Here is a 12,606-nt window from a genome sequence, read left to right as displayed (position 1 = left end):
CTATGTTTGGTTAATTGGGGTGGACTTCCAATTGAAGGCAGCTGTGTGGTGTTGCCTTTGATTGGAAGTCCTATATTAGTTGGGTGTGTTTGTCTGTTTAATTGTGGGAGATTGTTCTGTGTTTAGCCTTGGTCCTGGCCAGACTGTCTGTTAATAGTTCGTTCTCTTGTTTGTTATTTTGGTGTTCATTTTGGAAGTTAATAAACGTCAAGATGAGCTTTTCACATACCTGCTGCGTTTTGGTCCTCCATTACCGACGACAACCGTGACACACAGAGACAATTTCAAATTGATTAACTCTGAGCTCTGGCTTACGATCTCTTGTCAGTTTCCACCTTTGAGGAGGTAGTTCTGTAACAACAACACATTCAATGTCTTCCTTGCAATTTCTCTGAAGATTAATTTTTGAGTGATTTGTGGCAGAATGAGAGAGAACCAGCACGATATAACAATACTCCCCATTGACAGCGTGTCACCGATTGGGTGCTTTGTGCCTTTAAAATGAGATGTACACCTCTTCAAGAGTTCTTCAAGACAAGACATTGATTTAGTTGCAGGCCATAAGAAGTCATATGGCTCTCAAATGCCTGCTGGACATGTACACTACCAAAAGTATGTGGACACCTACTCGTGGACATCTACTAAAAAAAAAACATCATAGGCATTAATATGGAGTTGGTCCCCCTTTGCTGCTATAATAGCCCCCACTCTTATTGGAAGGCTTTCCAATAGATTATGAACATTGTTGCAGAGACTTGCTTCCATTCAGCCATGAGCACGATTGAGGTTGGGCACTGATGTTGGGCATTGGAACTGGCTCGCAGTCGGCGTTCCAATTGGTGTTTGATGGGGTTGAGGTCAGGGCTCTGTGCAGGCCAGTCAAGTTCTTCCACACTAATCCCGACAAACCATTTATGTATGGACCTTGCTTTGTGCACAGGGGCATGCATTGTCATGCTGAAACAGGAAAGGGCCTTCCCCCGAACTATTGCCACAAAGTTGAAAGTAGAGGTCTACCGATTAATTGGCATGGCTGATTAATTAGGGCCGATTTTTTGATTTTAACAATCGGCATTTTCAATACACAGAAGTATATTATTATTAATGTCACGTTCTGACCAGTATGAGGGTTATTTTGTTAGTGTAGGCTGGTCAGGACGTGGCAGAGGGTATTTGGTTTATGTGGTTCGTGGTGTGTGTATTATGTAGAGGGTAGTTGATTTATGTATTCCGGGGTTTTTTGGTCACTGCTCTATGTTAGTGTATTTCTATGTTCTTTCTAGTTAGTCTGTTTCTATGTTTAGTTAATTGGGGTGTGGACTCTCAATTGAAGGCAGGTGTTGTCTAGTTGCCTTTGATTGAGAGTCCTATATATTAGGGTGTGTTTGTAAATTGTGGGAGGTTGTCTCTTGAATTGCTGTCGTTTGCCTTCAAGACTGTATTCGTCGTCCGTCGTTTTGTTTATTTTGTATACGTGTTTGTTTGGTTTTCCTTCTTTCGCCTATTAAAAGAAGATGAGTATACAACCCGCTGCGTTTTGGTCCTCCTTTCCAGACGACAACCGTTACAATTATTTTAAACCTGCATATTAAACCTGCATTTAAAACCTGCATTTAAACCAGAAATTCATGTTAGCAGGCAATATTAACCAGGGAAATTGTGTTACTTCTCTTGCGTTCATTGCACGCAGAGTCAGGGTGTATGCAACAGTTTGGGCCGCCTGGCTCATTGCAAACTAATTTGCCAGAATTTTACATAATTATGACATAACATTGAAGGTTGTGCAATGTAACAGCAATATTTAGACTTAGGGTTTCCACCCGTTCAATAAAATACGGAACGGTTACGTATTTCACTGAAAGAATAAACGTTTTGATTTTGAAAATATAGTGTCCGGATTTGACCATATTAATGACCAACGGCTCGTATTTCTGTATTTATTATATTATAATTAAGTCTATGATTTGATAGAGCAGTCTGACTGAGCAGTGGTAAGCGGCAGCAGGCTCGTCAGCATTCATTCAAACTTTACTGCGTTTGCCAGCAGCTCTTCGCTGTGCTTCCAGCATTGCGCTGTTTCTGACTTCAAGCCTATCAACTCCCGAGATTAGACTGGCAATACTAAAGTGCCTATTGGAACATCCAATAGTCAAAGGTATATGAAATACAAATGGTATAGTGAGAAATAGTCGACCTGTCATAATTCCTATAATTCCTATAATAACTACAACCTAAAACTTCTTAACTGGGAATATTGAAGAACTGGGAATATTGAACTACCATTTCATATGTTCTCATGTTCTGAGCAAGGAACTTAAACGTTAGCTTTTTTTACATGGCACATATTGCACTTTTACTTTCTTCTCCAACACTGTGTTTGTGTATTATTTAAACCAAATTGAGCATGTTTCATTATTTATTTGAGACTAAATAGATTTTATTTATCTATTATATTAAGTTAAAATAAGTGTTCATTGTTCATTCAGTATTGTTGTAATTGTCATTATTACAAATATATATAAAAGAAAATAAATACATTTAAAAAAGAAAATAAAAATCGGCCAATTAATCGGCATCGTATTTTTTTGGGTCCTACAATAATCGGTATCGGCGTTGAAAAATCATAATCGGTCGAACACTAGTTGAAAGAATCGTCTAAAATGTCATTGTATGCTGTAGTGTTAATATTTCCCTTCATGGCCTCCTGAGTGGCGCAGTGGTCTAAGGCACTGCATTGCACTGCATGTGCCACTAGAGCTTCTGGGTTTGAGTCCAGGGTCTTTCACAGCCGGCCGTGACCTGGAGACCAATGGGGCGGCGCACAATTGGCCTAGTGTCATCGGGTTACGGGAGGGTTTGGCCAGCAGGGCCTTCCCCGAAGGCATTGCTACCCGGTCCCGTTCTGTGTGGTCTACCACTTCGCAGCTGAGTCGTTGTTACTCCTAGAAGTATCCACTTCACAATAACATCACTTACAGTTGACTGGGGCAGCTTTAGCAGGGAAGAAATTTGACGAACTGACTTGTTGAAAAGGTGGCATCCTTTACAACATGTTAGTTCGTCAAATTTCTTCTTGTTGGAAAGGTGGAATCCTTTTCAACAAGTTAGTTGTCCTTGTCCCATCGCGCACTAGCGACTCCTGTGGCGGGCCGGGTGCAGTACATGCTGGTGCGGCTGGCTTTTGGGTTAAGTGGGCATTGTGTCAAGAAGCAGTGCGGCTTGGTTGGGTTGTGCCTCTCCCGAGTCCAAGACTGTAACTACCAATTGGATACCACGAAATTGGGGAGAAAACAGGGGGTAAAAAAATAACAACAAATATACAGATTTCCCTTCACTGGAACTAAGGGGCCTAGCCCGAACCATGTAAAGCAGCCCCAGACCATTATTCCTCCTCCACCAAACTTTACCATTGGCACTATGCATTGGGGCAGGTAGCATTCTCCTGGCATCCGCCAAACCTAGATTCTTCCGTCAGACTGCCAGACGGTGAAGCGTGATTCATCACTGCAGAGAACGCGTTTCCATTGCTCCAGAGTCCAATGGTGACGAGCTTTACACCACTCCAGCTGACACTTGGCATTGCGCGTGTTGATCTTAAGCTTGTGTGCGGCTCTCGGCCATGGAAACCCATTTCATTAAGCTCCCAACGAACAGTTCTTGTGCTGACATTGCTTCCAGAAGCAGTTTGGAACTTGGTCGTGAGTGTTGCAACCAAGGACAGATGATTTTTACGCGCTACGCGCTTCAGCACTCGACGGTCCCTTTCTGTGTGCTTGTGTGGTCTACCACTTCGCAGCTGAGTTGTTGTTGCTCCTAGAAGTAGCCACTTCACAATAACAGCACTTACAGTTGACTGGGGCAGCTCTAGCAAGGAAGAAATTTGACGAACTGACTTGTTGGAAAGGTGGCATCCTATGACAGTGCCACGTTGAAAGTCACTGAGCTCTTCAGTAAGGCCATTCTACTGCCAATGTTTGTCTATGGAGATTGCATGGCAGTGTGCTCGATTTTATACAGCTGTCAGCAACGGGTGTGGCTGAAATAGCCGAATCCACTACTATTGTATATACAGTATAGTGTAGGTTTACACCGGTGGCGGTCGGTGATTTTAACATGAGGGAGGACGATTCTTTTTTTTAATGAGCATGGCCGTATTTCTATTACAGCACATTAGATGACTGTCATTCATATTCCATACAACCAGCTCAATGTAACATTGTGTAACGGCTGTCTTCTGTAGAAATGGACCAAGGCGCAGCAGGTATGTGAATACTCATCTTTAATTAAAATAAAGGAGTAGAGCATCCACTTAACAATTCAAACAATATATACGACAGGAACAGTTTTGCAGGCACACAACACGCAGTGCAAAAACAACTACCCACGAAAACCAAACAAACACACACCTACTTATGGGACTCCCAATCAGAGGCAACTAGAAACACCTGCCTCCAATTGAGAGTCCAGCACCCAAAACTACACATAGAAAAACAAACCTAGAACCTATACCAAACTAATACACCCCACTACACCACACACAAAACCCCATAATACAAAACAAATATACCTCTGCCACGTCCTGACCAAATATAATAGAAATAATACCTAAATATTGGTCAGGACGTGACATTACCCCCCCCTAAAGGTGCAGACCCCGGAATGCACCTTAAAAGAAAACACAAAAAATCCCCATTACCCCAACAAAACCAAAAAGCAATACCCCCTAAACAATAAGGGAGGGAAGGGAGGGTGGCTGCCGTCAACGACGGCACTGTGCTACACCCTCCCTCCCCAACTCACTTATCCTGGAGGTGGCTCCGGTGCAGGACGTGGACCCTGCTCCATCCTCGGCGTCGCCCACTTCGGTGGAGCCGATAGCTGCGCCAGGCAGACGGACCCCTCGGGCCGGGCCGGAGGACAGGAGGGCCCCTCGGGCTGGGCCGGGGGACAGGAGGGCCCCTCGGGCTGGCCCGGGGGACAGGAGGGCCCCTCGGGCTGGCCCGGGGGACAGGAGGGCCCCTCGGGCTGGGCCGGGGGACAGGAGGGCCCCTCGGGCTGGGCCGGGGGACAGGAGGGCCCCTCGGGCTGGGCCGGAGAGCAGGAGGGCCCCTCGGGCTGGGCCGGAGAGCAGGAGGGCCCCTCGGGCTGGGCCGGAGGGCAGGAGGGCCACTCGGGCTGATTCTGACAGGCCGGGCACCCTGGCAGATCAGGGCAGGCGGACCACTCGGGCTGGGCCGGAAGGCATGCGGGCCACTCGGGCTGGGCCGGAAGGCATGCGGGCCACTCGGGCTGGGCCGGAAGGCAGGAGGACCACTCGGGCTGGACCGGAAGGCAGGAGGACCACTCGGGCTGGGCCGGAAGGCAGGAGGACCACTCGGGCTGGGCCGGAAGGCAGGAGGACCACTCGGGCTGGACCGGAAGGCAGGAGGACCACTCGGGCTGGACCGGAGGGCAGGAGGACCACTCGGGCTGGACCGGAGGGCAGGAGGACCACTCGGGCTGGACCGGAGGGCAGGAGAACCACTCGGGCTGATCCTGACAGGCCGGGCACCCTGGCAGATCAGGGCAGTCCGGCCACTCTGGCAGAACAGGGCAGTCCGGCCACTCTGGCAGAACAGGGCAGTCCGGCCACTCTGGCAGAACAGGGCAGTCCGGCCACTCTGGCAGAACAGGGCAGTCCGGCCACTCTGGCAGAACAGGGCAGTCCGGCCACTCCGGCAGAACAGGGCAGTCCGGCCACTCCGGCAGAACAGGGCAGTCCGGCCACTCCGGCAGAACAGGGCAGTCCGGCCACTCCGGCAGAACAGGGCAGTCCGGCCACTCCGGCAGAACAGGGCAGTCCGGCCACTCCGGCAGAACAGGGCAGTCCGGCCACTCCGGCAGTTCAGGGCAGTCCGGCCACTCCGGCAGTTCAGGGCAGTCCGGCCACTCCGGCAGTTCCGACGACTGTTGACTGGCGGGCAGCTCTGACGACTGTTGACTGGCGGGCAACTCTGGTGACTGTTGACTGGCGGGCAGCTCTGGTGACTGTTGACTGGCGGGCAGCTCTGATGACGACTGTTGACTCCTGATGCGTGGGGCAGGTATTGGACGTACCAGCCTGGAGACACGCACCTCCATGCTAGTGTGTCTAGCGGGAAACACCGGACTGAAAGGACGCACTGGCGGTCTTGAGTGCAGGGTTGGCATCACCCCTTCCGGCTCGATGCTCCCCTTGCCCTGACACCTGCGGGGCGCTGGTACTGGGCGAAGTGGGCTGTGCGTCCGTATAGGCGAGATGGTGCGCACCTCAGCATAACATGACGCCCTCCACCTCGTACGCACCTCCCTGTAGTCACGGGTAGCTGGCTTACGGCTCTTCCCTGGCCTGGCCAAACTACCCGTGTGCCCCCCCAAAAAAAATCTTGGGGCTGCCTCTCGGGTTCCCTTAGCTCCCTTAACTTGTCCGCCCAGAATTTTCTTTCGTCCTGCCAGGTCCATTCTTCCATTTTCTTCTCCTGTGGCTTCCTCCTCTTCTGCTGCTTGGTCCTTTGGTGGGTAGTTCTGTAACGGCTGTCTTCTGTAGAAATGGACCAAGGCGCAGCAGGTATGTGAATACTCAATAAAGGAGTAGAGCATCCACTTAACAATTCAAACAATATATACGACAGGAACAGTTTTGCAGGCACACAACACGCAGTGCAAAAACAACTACCCACGAAAACCAAACAAACACACACCTACTTATGGGACTCCCAATCAGAGGCAACTAGAAACACCTGCCTCCAATTGAGAGTCCAGCACCCAAAACTACACATAGAAAAACAAACCTAGAACCTATACCAAACTAATACACCCCACTACACCACACACAAAACCCCATAATACAAAACAAATATACCTCTGCCACGTCCTGACCAAATATAATAGAAATAATACCTAAATATTGGTCAGGACGTGACACATTGATAGGTTTAGGCTACTACATGATACTCAAATTTTCCCTATACCCATCATGAGGTTGCTACATCCTAGCCTATGAATGAAAGTTTACAACTTAGGCGCACATGTCGAGAGAAATGTTTGTAATCAATGTGGCAGACAAGTTGCCTGTCTAGCTGATCTAGGGTGTAATCATTAGTCCAACAGTTGCAAACGAGAGTTTCTGTTGGACAAATTCAGGTATGTTTATTCCTGTTTCGTTCCATTTGCTTACGTTTAAGAAGCATTTCACAACAAAATCGGCAGAATGAAAATACTCCTGATCACCACAACCACAATTCACTTTCATAGCAGCCACATACATACAGCATGATCCCTTTGATTGTTGGATTATTTCTTATCGCATCTATGCGCTCTCCTCCTCTAAGCTTTTCCCTTCGATTCTGGACTTCAATGCACAACACATCAGCTGTCTGTGACCAGGCGAAAAAACTTTTCCAAGTCAAACTTTCATATCATAACTGCTAACCGCTACACACAGCCTACATCATTGTCACCATATTAGCTAACGTCAAGACAACATAGCTACTAGAACTAACGCCTTAGTAAACCCGCTACAATCATGCGGTACAGTTAGCAATAAATTATTAAAACCAAAATCCTACCTTGACTTGGAAGAGTTCCAGTGTGGGATAGCCATAGCCATTTAGATAACATAGAATCCCTCTCTGAGCCGGGTGTTTGAGTAGGCTAAACTAGCTAGCTGCATTGGCTAAGTAAGTGAAAGGTAAACAAATAAGAAATATAGCTCTCTCTCTCTCCCTCTCTCGCTCTCTCTCTTGCTTCTCCTTCATTCTTTAAGAAATTAATTTGTTCAAAACAGTTCAACTATTGTCTTTCTCTCTCTTTGAGTCAACTACTCACCACATTTTATACACTGCAGTGCTACCTAACTGTAGCTTATACTTTCAGTACTAGATTCATTATCTGATCCTTTGATTGAGTGGACAACATGTCAGTTTATGCTGCAAGAGCTCTGATAGGTTGGACGACGTCCTCCAGAAGTTGTCAAAATTTCTGTGTAAGTCTATGTAAGCGGGTGAGAACCACCAGCCTCCTAGGTTTTGTATTGAAGTCAATGTACCCAGAGGAGGACGGAACTAGTTGTCCTCCAGCTACACCATGGTGCTTGTCACACCAGCCTTCACTTTGGCTCGCCCTCTTGTCCAGCTCTGGCTTTCGGCGTCGCCGGCCTTCTAGCTGCTGCCGAACCGACTGCTGGCAAACGCCCTTCACTCATCAACCCCGGACTTGTCTCGTCATCATTACACACACCTGGTTCCAATCACCACTCTATCACTGTATATATACACCCTCTGCCATTTGTCTTTATCTTTCATTGTAAATGTTACTTGTTTTCCTGAGAGGAATCTCTCCTACTATTTCCTGAGTACTTTATATTTTTGTTTGAGAAGATATATTTTGAGCACAACAGCGTTTGGGTTTCGTCCCGCTTTGATCTATGGTGCTTAAATAAATTCAATAGTTCTAAACCTGCGACAGCCTCCTGTCTACTCCTCTCTACACCAATGACATTGCTACCCTACAGAGGGATGTTGAGGCTACTGTAGACCTTCATTGCAAAACAGTGTATTTTTATCAATTGTTTGGTGACATGCGAATATATTTTGTCTAAAAAGGATAGCTTTTTTAATGTTTCACTATTTTTATTTTTATGAAATTCACTGAGGAGCATGGCCCTCCCATTCCTCCTCTGAGGAGCCTCCACTGGTTTACACTGTAGATACCATTTATGTTAGTGTCACGCGCTGACCTTAGAGAGATGTTTTATTTCCTCTAGTTTGGTTAGGTCAGGGTGTGATGTGGGGTGGGCAATCTAGTTCTTTGTGTTTGGCAGAGTATGGTTACTAATCAGCGGCAGCTGTCTATTTCTGTTACAAACTAAAAAAAACTATGTTAATAAAGTTATTCTTTGTTGTAAGTTGATCTATATTTCTTTCTTTTTTCTTTTTCTTTAATGTTAATAAGGATACAATGTTATGCAGAGGTGTACTTATAACAATTTTATAGACAAATGATACTATTTACAGTCGCGGCGGAGAGTTGGGGGGGCGCGAAATGTTTACTTCTTCCTAGGGGGGGCGTAACAGAAAATAATTGAGAAGCACTGCCTTAGAGAGACGTTTTATTTCCTCTAGTTTGGTTAGGTCAGGGTGTGATGTGGGGTGGGCAATCTAGTTTTTGTATTTCGTTGTGTTTGGCCGAGTATGGTTCCTAATCAGAGGCAGCTGTCTATCGTTGTCTCTGATTGGGAATCATACTTAGGCAGCCCTTTTTCCCTCCTTCAGTTGTGGGATCTTGTTTTTGTATAGCTCAGTGAAAACCTGCAGAACGTGACGTTCGTTTTCCTTTGTTTGTTATTTTGTTTAGTGTTCTGAGTATAAATAAAATTCAATCATGAGCACTTACCACGCTGCACCTTGGTCTCCTCCTTGCGACAATCGTTACAGTTAGATGTTATAAGGTGGGAATAGGCTTTATAACTGTGGACATGTCCTTTGTGGGGAAGTTTTGCCAAAAACAGAAATCTCCTCAAAGCAGGGAAAATATTAAATGGAAAGGATCAATTAGCGGGCCATGGTTGTGTCATTTGGCCTTTTGAAGACAGGCAGATGTTTCCTCGCCATGTCTCTGCAAGATCTTAGAAAAGAAAGAAAGAGCATCAAAAAGAAACAAAAAATGCCAACATTGTTATTGAACAGCCTTCTTCATTTCCGCTGGCAGCCGGTTTGTAGTCAAGCCAAGGTCTGTAGCGGAAGAAAATTCATCTTCACTTTCGACTTTGAGCAAACACATTCCCGGACACTGCAAATGAATGTGTCCCTCAAATCCATTCAAATTAATTTAACTGTGTCCAGTTCAGTAAAAAAAAAGTAATTTATCACCGAGTCCTTGGTATCTCTTAATGGAATGTCACTAGCTGAGTCAATCTGGTGACATCATTGTCTTTTAAAAGCGAATTAATCCATAAAAGAACATCTTTATGACCACAAAACATCAAATTATGTTTGACTTTTTCCCCCGTGTTATGCATTCTGGAGGAGGTAGTCCCCTTGCTGAACATTTCTAAATTAAATCATTTAATCACCCTTTTACTTTCTGCCAGTACCCCCTCCCCCCAAACACACACACCTCCCTGACTAAGCCATAAGGTTACGTGTGTTTACCCAGACTTGTGGGTTTGCACTAGTGTTTGACATTACTAATGACCGATATAGAAGATGGTGGTCTCAAAGCTTGTAGCAGGATGTCATCACCCCTTCTGTCCCAGTCCCAGTCCTTTGTGAGGGACCTGAAGACAGATGCCAAGTCCTAGCAACCTCTGTTTATTGGGACTTGAGGGGAATTTGAAGGGTTGGGCTGTTGATCGGATGTTTGTTTGGTTGGTCACAGAGTCCAGGGGTCAGAGAGTCAGATTATGTGTGAGGTCACAGGAGACAGTGAAAGGTGCTTGACACCAAGTCAAAGGTAACAGCAAGAACAAATACGTTGAATCATTGGAAGAGTACACATACTTGAGGAGGTGACATAAGTCATCAGGGACATCTCATCAGGTAAGTACCCAGGTTGTTTGCTCTGCACTCCTCTATCCTTCCCTCTTTCACCCTGCTTCCCCATTTCCCTTTTATTCCCTCCATCTGTCCTCCATTACTGACTGCCTGCTCCCTCTTTTTCCTTTAATCTCCTTGGCTGACCTCTCTTTACAAACGGCCATCCTTCTCTCCTCAATCACTATGAGTTGGACCAGAGCACAGAAACAACAGAGATGAACACTTCAGACAGACAGTGGGAGGGCAGAGCGTGCAGCAGCCAAGAACAGATGAAGTCTCCTCACACTGATTCTGTTAGCCCAACCGAACATAGGCATTGAAAGGCTGAGGGGTTTGTTTGGTTGCATGCGAGGACAATGCTTCTTTTATTATTTTTGCCAACACCGGTGCATACTGAAACGTAAGCTGTTTGGTAGCTTTAGTTCATTGTTATGCTTCCGATTCAGTGCTTTTTAGTTATATTCTGTGTTATGTTTTGTTAGAAAGTGAAATAGAAAGTGAAATTGGTCTAGTGAAATACAAAACCTACATCTGAAACTTGACTTCAGCATTTAAACTACAGTTTATGGCTCATGAGTAATTGTACGTTGTAAACTTGTGAAAGTGTGTGAAAATAATATTTCAGTGTCAGAGGTGGATGTCCTGCTGTGTACGCCAGCTTGTTAATGCCAGTCTCCCTATCTTTTCTATCAGTCATTGTCCTTACTCATCGTTATTCCTTCACACCTTCTCATCTCATTATTTCCTGGTCTAGCGCTCCTCTCCTCTGCTCTCAATCCTCTCCTCTGTGAACAGTTCTCTAATTCCATCTCACAGGATCTGCCTTCCTCTTTTTCCTTCCTCCTCACTTCACCAATCTGTCCATATTTTCTCTGTCTTATCAAGGTGTTCCTCCTCACTTCACTGCTCTGTCATATTTTTCCTGTCTCAACGTGTCTTATCCTCCTTAACTCTTATTTTACCCTCTTCTCCTCTCCTACATGACCTCTCTGTCTCCTCTAAACTCTCTGTCCTTTGCCATGGAAAGATCTCATTTCTCTTTTGGCTGTCATGTAACAAAAAGTCCTCCTGGAAAAAAGAGGAAATCCCCAAAATAGGAGAGTAATCTGATCAGGCGAAACCAGAGCTCCCGTGGCTGTGTCAGCAGGAGCCATCTCCCTCAATCTCCCTCTGACGCCAGCCTCCACCCTCCGCTCATCCCTCTATCTCTCTCTGTCCATCTGTCTCCACCTCCTTCTCTTTTCCCTTTCTCTCCCCACCATCCATCACTCATTGTCCTTTTTCTCTGCCTCTGTCTTCTGTGCAGTGGCCCTGGTCACTTAGGCAGCTGGTATTTCTAACGGTAGGTCTGGCCTGGGTCGAGCTGATAATGAGCTGTGTGAATCTGAAGCCTTGTCATCCGAGCCACAGTGGAGCACAGGGCTGGAGTGTAGAGTGCACTGTAGAAAGGAGACAGGCAGACAAGTGGGCAGAGGGGGATAGGAACAGAGAGAAAGAATGAAGCACTGTTGTGCTTGTGCCCTTTTGTTCATCATGTGTACTGAAACTCTACAGCTACATGGTACATGGTAGGCCCCATTGTCCCAGAAGTCTTTGGTATCTGGAGAACCTTGTCAAGGCTATTAGTGGGCAACGGAGTGCCTGTAAAAAGGATTGACAGAGACCCTACTGATCTTAGTCTAATAGCATTTAGCGATAGAGACCCTTTCATTTTTATTTTATTTTTATTTCACCTTTATTTAACCAGGTAGGCTATTTGAGAACAAGTTCTCATTTACAACTGCGACCTGGCCAAGATAAAGCAAAGCAGTGTGACACAGACAACAACACAGAGTTACACATGGAGTAAACAATAAACAAGCCAATAACACAATAGACAAGTCAATGACACAGTAGGAAAAAAAAGAAAGTCTATATACAGTGTGTGCAAAAGGCATGAGGAGGTAGGCAATAAATAGGCCATAGGAGCGAATAATTACAATTTAGCAGATTAACACTGGAGTGATAAATGAGCATATGATGATATGCAAGTAGAAATACTGGTGTGCAAAAG

General features: G+C 45.9%; 1 protein-coding gene across 1 annotated transcript in view; it reads left to right on the top strand.

Annotated features, from left to right (window-relative positions):
• LOC106605459 (atrial natriuretic peptide receptor 1) overlaps nucleotides 1-12,606 on the top strand; it is a 74,342-nt gene that overhangs the window by 24,272 nt on the left and 37,464 nt on the right. The gene's annotated exons all lie outside the window — the stretch shown is intronic.

Source organism: Salmo salar, chromosome ssa05 (genome assembly GCF_905237065.1).
Source record: "Salmo salar chromosome ssa05, Ssal_v3.1, whole genome shotgun sequence".
Classification (NCBI taxonomy): domain Eukaryota; kingdom Metazoa; phylum Chordata; class Actinopteri; order Salmoniformes; family Salmonidae; genus Salmo; species Salmo salar.
The sequence above is the reverse complement of the archived record's forward strand: the minus strand, read 5'-3'. Positions and strand labels throughout refer to the sequence as shown.